Source organism: Macrobrachium rosenbergii, chromosome 21, assembly GCF_040412425.1.
Source record: "Macrobrachium rosenbergii isolate ZJJX-2024 chromosome 21, ASM4041242v1, whole genome shotgun sequence".
In the NCBI taxonomy this organism is placed as follows: domain Eukaryota; kingdom Metazoa; phylum Arthropoda; class Malacostraca; order Decapoda; family Palaemonidae; genus Macrobrachium; species Macrobrachium rosenbergii.
In genome coordinates, this window is record NC_089761.1 from 35,319,273 (window position 1) to 35,334,272 (window position 15,000).

At 37.0% G+C, this 15,000-nt stretch overlaps 1 protein-coding gene across 2 annotated transcripts in view; it reads left to right on the forward strand.

Annotated features, from left to right (window-relative positions):
- The window catches only part of LOC136849927 (ketohexokinase-like), a 324,411-nt gene that overhangs the window by 47,476 nt on the left and 261,935 nt on the right, over positions 1 to 15,000 (forward strand). For both annotated transcript variants that reach the window (XM_067123445.1, XM_067123448.1), the window contains exon 2: positions 1 to 73. This exon is cut by the window's left edge and continues 1 nt beyond it. The gene's annotated coding sequence lies outside the window, so the exon portion shown is untranslated. The remainder of the gene's footprint in view (positions 74 to 15,000) is intronic.

Below are 15,000 nucleotides of genomic sequence, written 5' to 3' on the forward strand. Positions count from 1 at the left end.
TCAGAATTCCTCGATGCTTGAGCAACCTGCCTTTTGCAAGCACTGAGCTCCCGAAAACAAGGCAGACACGAAGGTAGGAAAGTATAAATCTTATTCTTCCTATTATGATAAACTCATTTTTCCCAAGTGCAGATGTTACTGAAAATAATATCATTTTTAGCATATAAATCTAATATCACTGATTAAATTTCCCATTCATGATCAACACATTTTTCCTAAATGCATATGTTAGTAAATCTAATGTCATATTTAGTATATAAATCTAATATCCTAGATTAAATTAATGAATTTCATATCTTTAATTAGTTTTATGCCTTGAGAACTGCTTAAATGGCATAAGGCCTACTTAATTAAAGATAAGAAAATTATTATTTAATCAGTGATATTAGTTTTATATACTAAATATGATATTAGATTTACTAGCATATACTTTTGTATGATTAACCAGCTTGTTCCCAATGATACTTGTGTTTAGTGTTTTTGTTAATTCCCAGTCCATTGCTTAGTTTGTTTAGTCATCATGTAAATTTTTTTTTTTGCTCCTAAACCTTATTCCTTACAAACTGGAGTTTGTTCCCCCATACTTCAAGGCTTTGGCCTACTCCCTTTGCTTCTTTGTTCCTGATTCGGTTAAACTTCCTTATTTTAAAAGGCTAAAATGTTCAGTATCCTTAATTGAATTCCCCCTTCCTTCACTCCCCTTTCAATTTTACTCGTTTCCATCAAACCTGGGCTAGAATAGGACATACGGTTGCATTTCCAGGTGGCTTTAACTCTCTTAAAACAAGTAAAAAATGCCCCGCAGTTTCTACGGCACAATCGAGTTTTCTGTACAGCGTATAATCAAGGCCTCCGAAAATACATCTATCTTTCGGTGGTCTCGGTTTAATACTGTATGAACCGTGGCCCATGAAACTTTAACTACGGCCTGGTGGTGGTCTGTCCTATATCGTTGCCAGACGCACGATTGTGGCTAACTTTAACCTTAAATAAAATTAAAACTACTGAGGCTAGAGGGCTGCAATTTGGTATGCTTGATGATCGGAGGGTGGATGATCAACATACTTATTTACAGCCCTCTAGCCCCTCAGTAGTTTTTAAGATCTAAGGGCGGACAGAATAAAGCTGCGGACGGACAGACAAAGCCGGCACAATAGTTTTCTTTTACAGGCAGCTAAAGAGACACTTATTAATAGTATAAAAATAATTATGAAACAAATAACAACAACTTGAAACTTGAAGTTAATTACAACTTACCGCGCTCATCCGAAGCTCCTTTATGTGGTGCACTGTAGGCATTGCTTAAGGGTCTTTGCAGCGTCCCTTCGGCCCCTAGCTGCAACCCCTTTCATTCCTTTTACTGTACCTCTGTTCATATGATCTTTCTTCCACCTTGCTATCAACCCTCTCCTGTTACACCTTTGAAACCTATTACTCTCAAATTCCCTTTCAGCGCTGAATAACCTCACAGGCCCCAGCGCTTGGCATTCGGCCTAAATGGTATATTCTGTAAAGCTTCTCAAATTTCCTAACAAAAACAACAGCCACAACAGATCCACTAAGAATCACACCAGGAACGACGACAGTACACACACACGGCTCCATCGACGCTAAATCCGAAATACGTCCAATTTTCCGGTGCTCTGTCCCGACGTCTATGGGGAATTTCCCCAAATCCTTTCCAGCGCTTCTGGAAGAAATTGATAGAAATGCAATATTGACCTCCTGCAGTCTCTTACGTATGGCCTGAGAGAGAGAGAGAGAGAGAGAGAGAGAGAGAGAGAGAGAGAGAGAGAGAGAGAGAGAGAGAGAGGGGAAATGCTATCGGAACATGAAACGACAGAGAGACAGATGCTTGGAGAGAGAGAGAGAGAGAGAGAGAGAGAGAGAGAGAGAGAGAGAGAGAGAGGAGGGGAAATGCAATAGTTTGATGAAACGACAGAGAGAGACAGTTGTTTGAAGAGAGAGAGAGAGAGAGAGAGAGAGAGAGAGAGAGAGAGAGAGAGAGAGAGAGAGGAAAAAAGTCATACTCAAAGAATGAAAAACATATGAGACGACACTGGAAACACCAGTCAAGACAAGACAATAGTGGAGAGAGAGAGAGAGAGAGAGAGAGAGAGAGAGAGAGAGAGAGAGAGAGAGAGAGAGAGAGAGAGAGCGCGAGAACCGTACCGTACTCAAAGGGTGAAAAATATATTGAGAAGATGACACTAGAAACACCAATAAAGAGAAGACAATAGTTGAGAGAGAGAGAGAGAGAGAGAGAGAGAGAGAGAGAGAGAGAGAGAGAGAGAGAGAGAGAGAGATTAGGGGCGGGGAGACGGGGAGGGAGGGAAGCTGTCATGGAACAAAGGCTGGCAAACAAAAGACTACCAAATGCTTTCCAGAAAGCCCGGAAGCCTGAAGGAGTGTTTGCCGAAATCCGATGCAGGATCTTGAGAAGTCTCGGGTCCCGTCCCACGCGAATAAGCGAAGGCAGTAATAATAATAATAATAATAATAATAATAATAATAATAATAATAATAATAATAATAATAATAATAATAATAATCAATAGCCTTTACAATCTGCAACGTTCATTTGTCTTTTGACCAAAACAGTGGAAAGTTGTCTCAGCTGTTTGAATTGCAAATAATGTCATATAGTTAAGTTAGCTAAGTGAAGTCTTTATTGGCTGCCCACTGCATGGGTTCTGAGTTCAAGGCTTGCTTAGAGATGCTAGATTTCTACTAGCACAGTACCTAGCCGTCCCTGTGTCTTAGAAACGGCAGGTTTGGGGACCTATTTATGTATCGCCTCTCAAAATAAGAGCCGTCTGCAGGTAGAGCTTCTGGGAAAGGTGCTGGGTTGAAGCTGGAGAAAGTTTCAAGAAAGGCGAAGTTCCAGGATAAGAGAGAGAGAGAGAGAGAGAGAGAGAGAGAGAGAGAGAGAGAGAGAGAGAGAGAGAGAGCCCTCAGATTATCCGAGTACACGTACCCACCTTAGAGCTCAGGAACGGACAGGCTCCTCCAGGACCTCTAGCAGAAGGGAGATGTTCCAGGATTACAGAAGAGAGAGAGAGAGAGAGAGAGAGAGAGAGAGAGAGAGAGAGAGAGAGAGAGAGAGAGAGAGAGATCAGATTATCTGCGTATACGTACCCACCTCAGAGCTCAGGAACGGACGGGCTCTTCCAGGACCTCTGGAAGAAGGGAGATGTTCCAGGATTAGAGAAGACAGAGAGAGAGAGAGAGAGAGAGAGAGAGAGAGAGAGAGAGAGAGAGAGAGAGAGAGAGAGAGCATTCAGACCTCAGAAAACGTACCCACCTCAGAGCTCATGAACGGACAGGCCCCTCCAGGAGCGCTTGTGGCACGCAGGTCTGGAAAGCCGAGCGGCCAAAGCGAGTATATATAACTAACCGAACCCGAAAATCCAATTAGCTTATGTAATAAACTAAGGTCGCCAAACCACCTCCACCACCACCACCGCCGCCGCCGCCGCTTCTGCTGCTGCTATACCAGCGACGAGAGCTAAAGCGTTATCATATTCAATTGCGAATCGGAATTTGCGTGTGTGTGTGTAGGAATTCCGTCATCGAGAAGATTATTATTGTATACCGAAGCTGTGGGGAGGCTTTCATTCACGCCTGGAAACTGGGTGAGTTTATGTGATGCCGTGTCGTCCCTCGCTGGTGGTAGTGATTGAAGCATCACAGCAGCTCTGGCGTTGTGCGTTTTAACGAAGGCAAAACAGAAGGTTTAATTAAAAGCTTAAAACATATTGAGTAAAAAGGACTTTCCAGGCCCTTTTCGGCGTTTTCGCAACCGGCTGGAAATCCAGCGGGCTGGAAGTCCAGAGTTGGTCTTCCGGTCGTCCGAATTCTGCTGGGAGATGAAATTCATGCGAATTAGGAATAGATTCGGAATTCGCTTAGGATTCATCGTGTTGTTTTGTGGCTTTGTTGTTTCATCACGCTCTCCTTTCTCTCTCTCTCTCTCTCTCTCTCTCTCTCTCTCTCTCTTGGGGGAGCGATTGCATGAATCCATTCAGCCTGTGCAGAAATTGTAGTATTATCCAAATGTATTTTGTTTTCGTCGTAGGAATTGACGCATTTATATTCATCATTGCGATTACAATTTGCCTTTTTAATTGTATAACTTGATAGAAGGATAGTTGGAAGATGGTTGCTTGCCCTTAAAAACTCAGTCAGTATTTCTAAATGAGTTTTCAGGTCTTTGTTTATAAATATAGTTAACATGTCATTTTATCATGTTTTCTTCAAAGCTTAAGATCTCTTTAATTTAAAGTTTGATGTTGAAAGAAAGGTTGCGGCAATCAAAGTATTATTGGTTCCTGCAAGAAAATATATTATGATATGAAAGAAATATTGAGATGAAATTTAGGGCATTTAATTTAGTTCCAGGTTCCATAAATGTTTTACAATCATTAAATAAGTTTACTCCAATTTCATTGAGGTTATGATTCTTACTTAAACTAGTAGTTTGATTGCTATGGGATATATTCAAACATAACTTTTATACTTAAATAACATAAATTGTGATTTTAAATGATAGTTGTGATAGTCAATAGTTAACTTTACAAATTCCTGCAGAATATGCAATTTGAAATTTAAAAGTAAGCATAAATACCGGTATTTTAACGTCAAGAAAAATAATAAGTTAATTCTGGAATTTTCATCGGAAACTGAGAAATACCGTGAAATGCCGAGGCCTCAAAACAGCAAGGCAATGAATTCTTAACTAATTCCGAATCTAATTCTAATTCTCCTGAATATCATTTCCCTGTAGAATTCAACGACCGGAAAGCCACCAGATATCCAGTCAGTTGCGAAAGCGTTCCAAGGGACCAGAAGGTTTTTTTTATATTTTTTTATATATTTTCCAAATACATTTTTAGCTTTTAATTAAACCCACTGTTTTGCCTTTGTTAAAACGCGACAGCAACTCGGAAAGCGTAAACGTAAAGCCAGGAATTTTTTGGGAGAGAGTGAATGCCTCATGCCGGCCTCAACATATTATATATATCTTTTCGATGATAAAACTCTCTTTCTGTTCCGTAATGGAAGATGATAATGCTTTCCCCCTCCTTGCTTTTGGAGGTGGTGGAAGTAATGGCCTTAGTTTATTACACCGGCTAATTGGATTTCCAGGGACGCTAACCGGCTCGTCTTCGCTGCCTTTCCAGACCTTCTTGCCAGAAGCTCTCCTGGAAGCTTTTGCCTTTCCATACCTGCTCGCCAGAAGCTCTCTTGGGAGCTTTTGCCTGTCTGGATCTGCTTGACAGAAGCTCTTCTTGGATTTTGCCTTTCCAGACTTGCTTTGCAGAAGCTCTCTTGGAAGGTTTTGCCTTTCCAGACCTGCTCACCAGAAGCTCTCCTGGAAGCTTTTGCCTTTCTATACCTGCTTGTCAGAAGCTCTGCTGGAAGCTTTTGCCTTTCCAGACTTGGTTGCCAGAAGCTCTTCTGGGATTTTGACTTTCCAGACCTGCTTTGCAGAAGCTCTCCTGGAAGCTTTTGCCTTTCCAGACCTGCTTGCCGGAAGCTCTCCTGGGCGCTTGTCGCAGCTCTTGGATTGCAAGATGGATCCGTGTCCTCGGATCGGTTGAGATCCAGCAGTTTTCACTGTTTTTCTTTCTGGAAGCTCATGTGCTTCCAGACAAAGCTTTCTCTGTCTTCCAAGGTCCACAGTGCATGAGTTCTCCTGGAAGCTGTACAAAACTGGATTCGGCAAAGGATTCATGTTCTCAGACAGTTAACAGTTCACAGTTCAGTAGCTCTCTCTTTTCCTCCCTGCAATCTCCCCATAACAGGAAACGCCTTTGGGTCCTTAGCCAGGCCGTATTGGGACAAGTCTCTCTCTCTCTCTCTCTCTCTCTCTCTCTCTCTCTCTCTCTCTCTTTCCCTACCTGGAAACTGCAAGCTCCCCAATACTGGAAAACACTTTTGCTTCCTTACTCAGGTCGCATTCCAGCAAATGTCCTACAGCCCCCTCCTTCTCTCTCTCTCTCTCTCTCTCTCTCTCTCTCTCTCTCTCTCTCTCTCTCTCCATCTAAAGCTCTACTTTTCCAGCCACCCCTCTTAAACCCCTCCCCACCCCGGCCCCTCCCTCTCCCCCTGGCTGGACCCTGAGACCCTGAGATGGATATCAGCTCACTGGGAGGCAACAGCCTCGTTCAAAGGGTTCCCTGCGAATGCTAAAAACAACCGGCGGATTTAAACTGGAATGTTTTTTCCTGAAATCTTGCAGCAGCCAGGGGAGGTGGCGCTTTTTTTTTTCTTCTTCTTTTTTTTTACAGGTGTATTCTCTTATTGGAATGCTTTGAGAATACTGTTACTGTTTGCTGTTGACAGGAAACTGTTGATAGCTGAATTTCGCTGCTTATGGGTTCTGTTTCTGTATTTTGCAGTTTCTTCTATTTTCTGTTCATAATGAATAATAGTACCTAGCATTCCTTATACTGATGCTATTACTGAGGATAGTGATAGTGGAAGCCATGGTGGTAAATGGGATAATGATGATAGTTATGGTAATGGATGACTAGGCAGAGAACATTCATAGTTGTTATTATTATTATTATTATTATTATTATTATTATTATTATTATTATTATTATTATTATTATATTCTATACTTAGTTCTGTTGACATTCTCTATTCACTGCTTACTTCTGTTTATCATTTTTCATTCCATAATCTGTTTACGTTACTGACGGAAGATAAGAATCAAATAGCAAACGAATTAACTTACATTTTTATCTATTTATTTATCAGTTTGTTAATTTATGTTTCCCTTTTTAATGAGTGATCTCTTCTTTCTGCATTTCCCTTTACCTTCTGTTACTTCTTTCGAATGAACACCATAATATTCTTTGGAAGCTTGAATTGCAAGTCAGTGGCCCCTGTGGTGGGCTTGTTCCATATGAATTTGGTTCATCTTCTGAATAATAATAATAATAATAATAATAATAATAATAATAATAATAATAATAATAATAATAATAATAATAATAATAATAATAATAATAATAAGAGAAACAAATCACAGTTATGTACATGTATGTACATATATTTAAAGATAAATAAGTACAGATAGCTTTCGGGAATCTGTACTGACTTATCTTTAAATATATGTACATACATGTACATAACTGTGGATTTGTTTCTCCATTTTAAGACTCATGCTACTCTGAGTATTTTTAATAATAATAATAATAATACATAAATGTGGTGATATTTGCAGTATCACCAACTATCGCTGGATCTGTGTGATACCCGACTGTAGTTAATCTGCTTAAATACAGAACCATTCTGTATTTCTTTAAATGCCAGAATAGCAGACAAATTTCAAAGTAAAACAACGAATTTCATAAATATTTAAAATTAAAATATATATACCGGGAATATTTCATTATTACCTTTCAGTGAATTTCATGTCTTACAGACTTATCGTTTCATGCTTTTTTTTTTTAGAATTTTTTTCATATTTGGAGTTATTTCTTTTTTTGGGGGGGAAATTGTATGTGTGTAATAAGGACATTTCTAACTTTTTAATGCTATTATTATTATTATTATTATTATTATTATTATTATTATTATTATTATTATTATTATTATTATTATTATTATTCAGAAGACGAACCCTGTTTATATGGAACAGACCCATCAAGAAGAGGTCATTTATTAAAAAGAAAAAAAAATAAATTAACAAATTGATAAATATATAGAGAAAAATGTAAGTAAATTCTTTTGCTATATGATTTATATTTTCCATCAGTGACGTAAACAGATTATGGAATGAATAAACGATAAACAGACGTGAACGATGAATAGAAAATATCTATTTGTTCTAGATGTTAATTATAGTTTATTATTTTTACCAAATAGGCGACTCTCTTTACAGAGAGTGTTTTACAGAAACGTATAAAATAGTGCAAGATATATTAGTCACAAGTAAAAATGCGCCGAAGTTTCTCCGACTCAGTCGAGTTTTCTGTACAGCGTGTAATCAAGTCTACCGAAAATAGATCTGTCTTTTGGTGGTCTCGGTATAATGTTGTATGAGCCGCGGCCCATGAAACTTTAACCACTGCTCGGTGGGGGCCTGTCCCGTACCGTTGCCAGAAGCACAATTATGGCTAACTTTAACCTTAAATAAAATGAAAACTACAGAGGCTAGAGGGCTGCAATTAGGTATGTTTGATAATTGGAAGGTGGATGATCACCATACCAATTTGCAGCCCTCTGGCCTCAGTATCTTTTGAGATCTGAGGGAGGACAGAAAAAGTTCGGACAGAAAAAAGTGCGAACAGAAAAAGTTCGGACAGAAAAATGCGGACAGAAACAGTGCGTACAGACATAGCAAGCCGGCACAATAGTTTTCTTTTAAAGAAAACTAAAACTAAGTTCTAAAAAGCGGTGAATTTTTTTTGAAAACAGAGATTTTTTTTTATAAAATATATCAGGTAATATTTGCTCGCCTCTTCGTTGAGCATAAACTACCTTTAAATTTATACCAGTGTAAATATGTTTATTGAATATATTTAGATATAAATTTGTGAAAAATATGAGTGAAAGTATGTGTTAAAACTTATGCTAGAATGACTCTGAGCTTAGGAAGTAAAAAAAAAATTTTTCTTGTACAGAGAATGGCTTTCCAGAGATACTGAACGAGTGTTACTGTAATATTCATCCCTTACAGGAGATTCTGAATACGTGTAACTTTGCAAAGTACAAGAGAAACATATTTCTGGGAACACAAGTTGAAATTATTTAAGTAAAAACTTATATACGTTAAAATGGCTTTGGGCTTAGGAAGTAAAAAAAATTTCTCTTATAGAGAGTGGCTTTACAGAAGTGCCAAACAGATGGTTACTGTAATATTCATCGGTTACAGGAGGTTCTGAATGTATGTAACCTTGCAAAATACAAGAGAAATACATTTGTGGAAACACATGTAGAAATGATTTAAGTAAAAACTTAGGTTAGAATGACTCTATGTTTACCAAATAAAAAAAAATTCTTTTTATAGAGAGTGGTTTTCCAGAGATACTGAACAAATGCTACTGTAATATTCATCAGTTACAGGAGGTTCTGAATATATGTAGCCTTGCAAAATACAAGAGAAATACGTTTGTGGAAACACAAACAGAAATTATTTCCATCCTACGCCGAAATTCATTTGGGGCCTGATCGAGGAAATAAAATTTGGAGTTCAGTGGCCTCAACATTTTTTGTTATCACCTTTAATAACATTCATTAAGTATGTTAATTTCACCGCGGTTCCAGAATCGTCAATTTATGCGGAAAGGTCGGAAAATATTGCGGATAAGTTTTATTCCCTCGCGGAATATTTCTGGGAACATCCAGTGTTTCAGAGTCGAGAAAAATTCGATTTTAGTTTTCTGGAAAAGAGAACAGTTGTGCCGGCTTTGTCTGTCCGTCCGCACTTTTTTCTGTCAGCCCTCAGATCTTAAAAACTACCGAGGCTAGAGGGCTGCAAATGGGTATGTTGATCATCCACCCTCCAATCCTCAAACATACCAAATTGCAGCCCTCTAGCCTTAGTAGTTTTTATTTTATTTAAAGTTAAAGTTAGCCATAATCGTGCTTCTGGCAACGATATAGGATAGGCAATCATCGGGCCATGGTTAAAGTTTCATGGACAGCGGCTCATACAGCATTATGCTGAGACCACCGAAAGATAGATCTATTTTCGGTGGCCTTGATTATACCCTGTACAGAAAACTCGATTGCGCCGAAGGAACTTCGGCGCATTATTTACTTATTTGTTTTCTGTAGTGGTTTTCATTCCGAGCGAATGCGAAGTGAAATGAGTCTTCTATATCCATGAATGATTCTAGAAGCATTGTTATATGTATGTACAATATAAAGAAGAGGATGGAGATGGTTTAAATAAGGGTTTAGTTACTGGAAAGGTAAAAAAAAAGACTGAAAATATCTCTCCTAGTTTCTTCTAAACAAAGCATTTCTTATCATTCTGAGCCATTCCGATCAAAGTTTACAGCGGCATCGAGTCCACGTGCCGTGGCTGATAAGAGAGAGAGAGAGAGAGAGAGAGAGAGAGAGAGAGAGAGAGAGAGAGAGAGAATGGCTTCATAACCAAGCATCATGCATACGAGTGAGCTCTCGAAAGAAAAGGGAAGCTGGAAAATGTGCATACAAATGCACCCCTCGGAGAATAGGAGGAGGAAAGAATTGAAACGCTGCTGGCGTGCACGTACGAATGCAGCTGGGGAGACAGACAGACAGACAGAGACAGACAGAGAGACAGAGAAACAGACAGAGAGACAGGGCCCAGCGTGCATATGCAATCTTGGCGGTGCAAGAGTCCTTCCTGCGAGAAAGGGGGTAGGAACGAATTGAAACGCTGGTGGTGGACACATACGAGTGCAGCTGGGGAGACAGACAGACAGACAGACAGAGAGACAGACAGACAGGGTGCGAAACAAATAGCCAGACAAGACGGATAGACAGACAGACAGACAGAAAGACAGACATAGAGACAGACAGACATAGAAACAGACAGAAAGACAGACATATAGAAAGACAGACGTAGAGACAGACAAACAGACAGACAGACAGAACCCAGCACGCATATGCAATCCTATCGCAGGGATCCTTCCTCCTCCTCCCCCCCCCCCGCCTTCTTCTTCGGATTCCCAACCCCTGGGGGAATTCGCACGGAGAAAACCTAATTGGGTAATGCCGGGCCAAGGAAGACTCCGTTTCCGGCGAAGTCCTTTCCTGCGGAGTCCCCCAGGGGGGGGCCGAGGAAGCCCCGAAAATGTTGTTGGTCTTTAAGATACGCAACCCTCCCCGCCCCACCCCGTGCCCTTCCTTTTTTTGTTAGTCTGCTGTTGTTGTTGTTTTTGGTTGTTTTGCCTGGGAAATGTTAAGGAGTTGTCGTTGAATCTTTACCTGCCGAGAACTTCACGGCCACAGTTGTTTTTAGTTTTGTTAATTGTTCTTTTTTTAGTTTGCAGTTGTTGCTCTCGTTATTTCCGCCTTGTTGCAGATCCTTCCCCCCTTCCCCTTCCTTATTCTTAACCTTCTGTTGTTGTTTTTTGGTTGTTGTTTTGCCTGGGGAAATTTTAAAGAGTTGTTGAATCTTTGGCTGCTGAGAACTTCACGGCTACAGTTGTTTTTAGCTGTGTTAATTGCTCTTTTTTTAGTTTGTGGTTGTTGTCCTCGTTGTTTCGCTTTGTTGTTGTTTTTGCCTTTGTTGTTTTGGAGGAGAGGTTCAAGCACAGCCTTTGTTTTCGTCTTATTGCATTTATTTAGTTATCTGTATCTACAGATGAGTGTGTTCTGGCCTTCTGATTGTTGTTGTTGTTGTTTTGTTGTTTTTGTTGCTGTTGTTTCGTTGTTTCTGTTGTTGACCGGTTCTGACCCACTGCTGGAAAGCTGTTGAACTGTCATTGAGCTGTTGTTGTACCTATTGTTGATTTAGCTGTTTTTTTGTAGCTGTTCTGTTGCTTTTCCTTTTGTTGTTCCTGTTGTTGTTCTTTCTGTTTATTTAGCTGATTGATGTTTATCAAAACACTTGATTGGTTACGTCGATTTCTCTTAGGTTTTTAAATTTATGTATATATATATATATATATATATATATATATATATATATATATATATATATATATATATATATATATATATATATATATATATATATATATATATATACATATATACATATACTTATATATATATATATATATATATATATATATATATATATATATATATATATATATATATATATATATATATATATATATATATATATATATATATATATATATATATATATATATATATATATATATAGATAAATTAAGAACCTAAGAGAAACAGAAGTAAAATTTCAAGTGTTCTGATAAAAATCAATCAACTAAATAAACAGAGAGAACAACAACAGGTAAAAATACAACAGTACAGCTACAAAAAAAAAACAATCAAAGCAACAATAGGTACAACAACAGCCAAATGACAGTTCGACAATTTTCCAGCGGTGGGTCAGAACCGTCAACAACAACAACAACAACAAAAAAAACGAAACAACAGCGACAAATAATAGGCAAGAACACACTCAATTGTACTGTAGAGAATATAACTATATATATATATATATATATATATATATATATATATATATATATATATATATATATATATATTATATTATGTGTATGTAGAGAGAGAGAGAGAGAGAGAGAGAGAGAGAGAGAGAGAGTTTGGAATTCGTTTTATGTCCAGCTACTTCCGCCATTCATGGGGGCACAAAGTTAGGTCTAATAAAATTCCTTCATTCCCAACTGAACTCATTCCGTTTTCAAAAGTGTCTCCCCAACTAATGAACCAGTATAACTCGGTATAAAGAAGAAGAAGAAGAAGGAGAAGAATAAGAGGAAGAGAGGGAGAGAGAGAGAGGAAGAGGTAAGAGGAGAAGGAAATAGAGGATGAAGAAGATAAAAATACGAGTTAAAACTTTCCAATCGGCTGAAGAATCTCTCAGAAGATATTTCCTCCCAGAAAAATTGATATCTGAGAAAGAAAGAGATTAAAAGGGAATGGGGGAAATAGAAGGATATGTGAAAGAAGAAAGTATAATAAAAAAATAATGAATGAAAGGTCTGAGAAGAATTATAGTCGTTAGGATATTGATTGAAGACGACTCTCTTTCTTTTTGCAAATGCTGGGAAAGTTGTCATAGAAAATGAAAGGAAAAATATTCCTCGCAAATGGGAAAAATATTTTTCACAAATGGGAAAAATATTTCTCACAAAAGGGGAAAAAATATTCCCCATAAATTGGAAAACTTTCTCAGAAAAATGGAATAAATATTTAAATATTCGTCATAAATGGGAAAAATCTTTCTCACAAAACTGGAAAAAGTTCCTCACAAATTGGAAAAGTATTCCTCACAAAAATACAAAAAATATTCCTCACACATGGAAAAATCTTTCTCACAAAAATGGAAAATATTCCTCCCAAAAATAAAAAATATTCCTCACAAATGGGAAGAATCTTTCTCATAAAGAGAAAAATTTTTCTCACAATTGGGAAATATCTTTCTCGCAAAAATACAAAAAATATGCCTCACAAAATGGAAAAATCTTTCTCACAATAATGGAAAAAATGTTCCTCACAAATTGGAAAATCTTCCTCACACAATTGGGAAAAATATTCCTCACAAAAATAAAAAATATTCCTCACAAATTGGAAAAAATCTTTCCCACAAAAATGGAGAAAATATTCCTCACAAGGAGATTTTTCCTTTTTGTGAGGAATATTTTATCCATTTTTGTATGAAAGATTTTCCCATTCATGAGGAATATTTTTCCATTTTTGTGAGAAAGATTGTTCCCATTTGTGAGGAATATTGTTCCCATTTTTGTGAGGAAGGTGTTCCCATTTTGAAAGAATTTTTTTTATACTCTTTTGAGGGAGAATTTTCCAAGCTCTGAGGAAGATCTTTTTATGTATGATAAATATTCTTCCCATTTGTGATGAGGGTTTTTTCCTTATAGTGAGGAAGTTTTTTTCTTAGTGAAGAAAAATCAATTAAATAAGGTATATTCCCTCTAAGAGAGGCACTCTGTTCAATCTAGATCACAAATTCTCTGTGTAACAACATTTAATCAGTGATTTGTTTTAAATCTCTATCATATGAGAGAGAGAGAGAGAGAGAGAGAGAGAGAGCTTGAACAATAAATGGGCTATCATCATCAGTATTTCTGTATTTCCTCTTACCTCCTCTTACTTCTTTCAAACAAACGCCATATTCTTTGGAAGCCTGAATTTCGAATATGTGGGTTCATCATCTGAATAATAATAATAATAATAATAATAATAATAATAATAATAATAATAATAATAATAATAATAATAATACGTTTAAACGAAGTATTCATTGTTCTTCATTTGTTTTTGTTTTGATTGTTCCAAAACAATTTTTTTTCCTCCCTGACTACGGCCTCAGCTGATACAGCGTCGATAATGAGCAGGAAAAAGCCCGGAAGGTTCGAGTTACATTATAGCTGCTGTACCTACCTAATGACGGTTCCGGTTCTGGGACGAGGAATTTTCCTCGTTTTGTTTCCATTTTTTTTTATATTTATATTTTTTTATTTTGTTTTTAAATTTTTTTTTTTTTTTGGTTTTAGTTTTTGTTTTTAATTTTGTTATTTTTAGTTTTATATTTAATTTTTTATTTATTATAATTTAAATTTTTTTTTATCTTTTTGTTTTTAATTTTTGTATTTAAATTTTCCTGTTTTAGTTTTGTTTTTACTTTTTTGTTTTTTTAATTTTGTTGTTTTTTTTATTTTTTTTATTTTGTGTTTTTTAATCAAAAAATTTTTTCCTAATTTTCTTTGCTTTTTATTTTTAATCCTTGTTTGTTATTTGTTTTTCAGTTATTATTTTTTTCTTACTTCCTCATTTGGTTCCGAGGGTACAAAATATTGGCGATCATAATGATGATTCGAATACAAAAAGAAAAAAAAAATAGATTGTTAGTGCTTTTCATCCTGCTTTTTTGCGAGCGTTATTGGGAAAAGGACAGAGAGAGAGAGAGAGAGAGAGAGAGAGAGAGAGAGAGAGAGAGAGAGAGAGAGAGAGAGAGTTCCCAGAAAGCAAAATGAAATCTGTATCTCTTTCTGAGAAATAGAGGCTTCATCACTCAAAGTGATAAGTTCGTGAGATGAAAAAAAAATGGTTGTTTTTTCTCCTATGTTTTTATTTGAACTTTTTCTCTTGTGTCGAATGATTCGTGAAGCTGTGCAGGAAGAGAAATAGATAGATAGACTGAGAAATAGATAGATGGATAGACAGATGGACGGATTGGTAGATAGACAGATAGATAGATAGGTTCTGTAAGATTGTGTCTGTAAAAGAAAGAATATGTAATAGGATTTATCCATATTTATACGTGTGTGTGTGTGTGTGTGAGTGTGTAAATGAGTGAGAGAGACAGTCTGC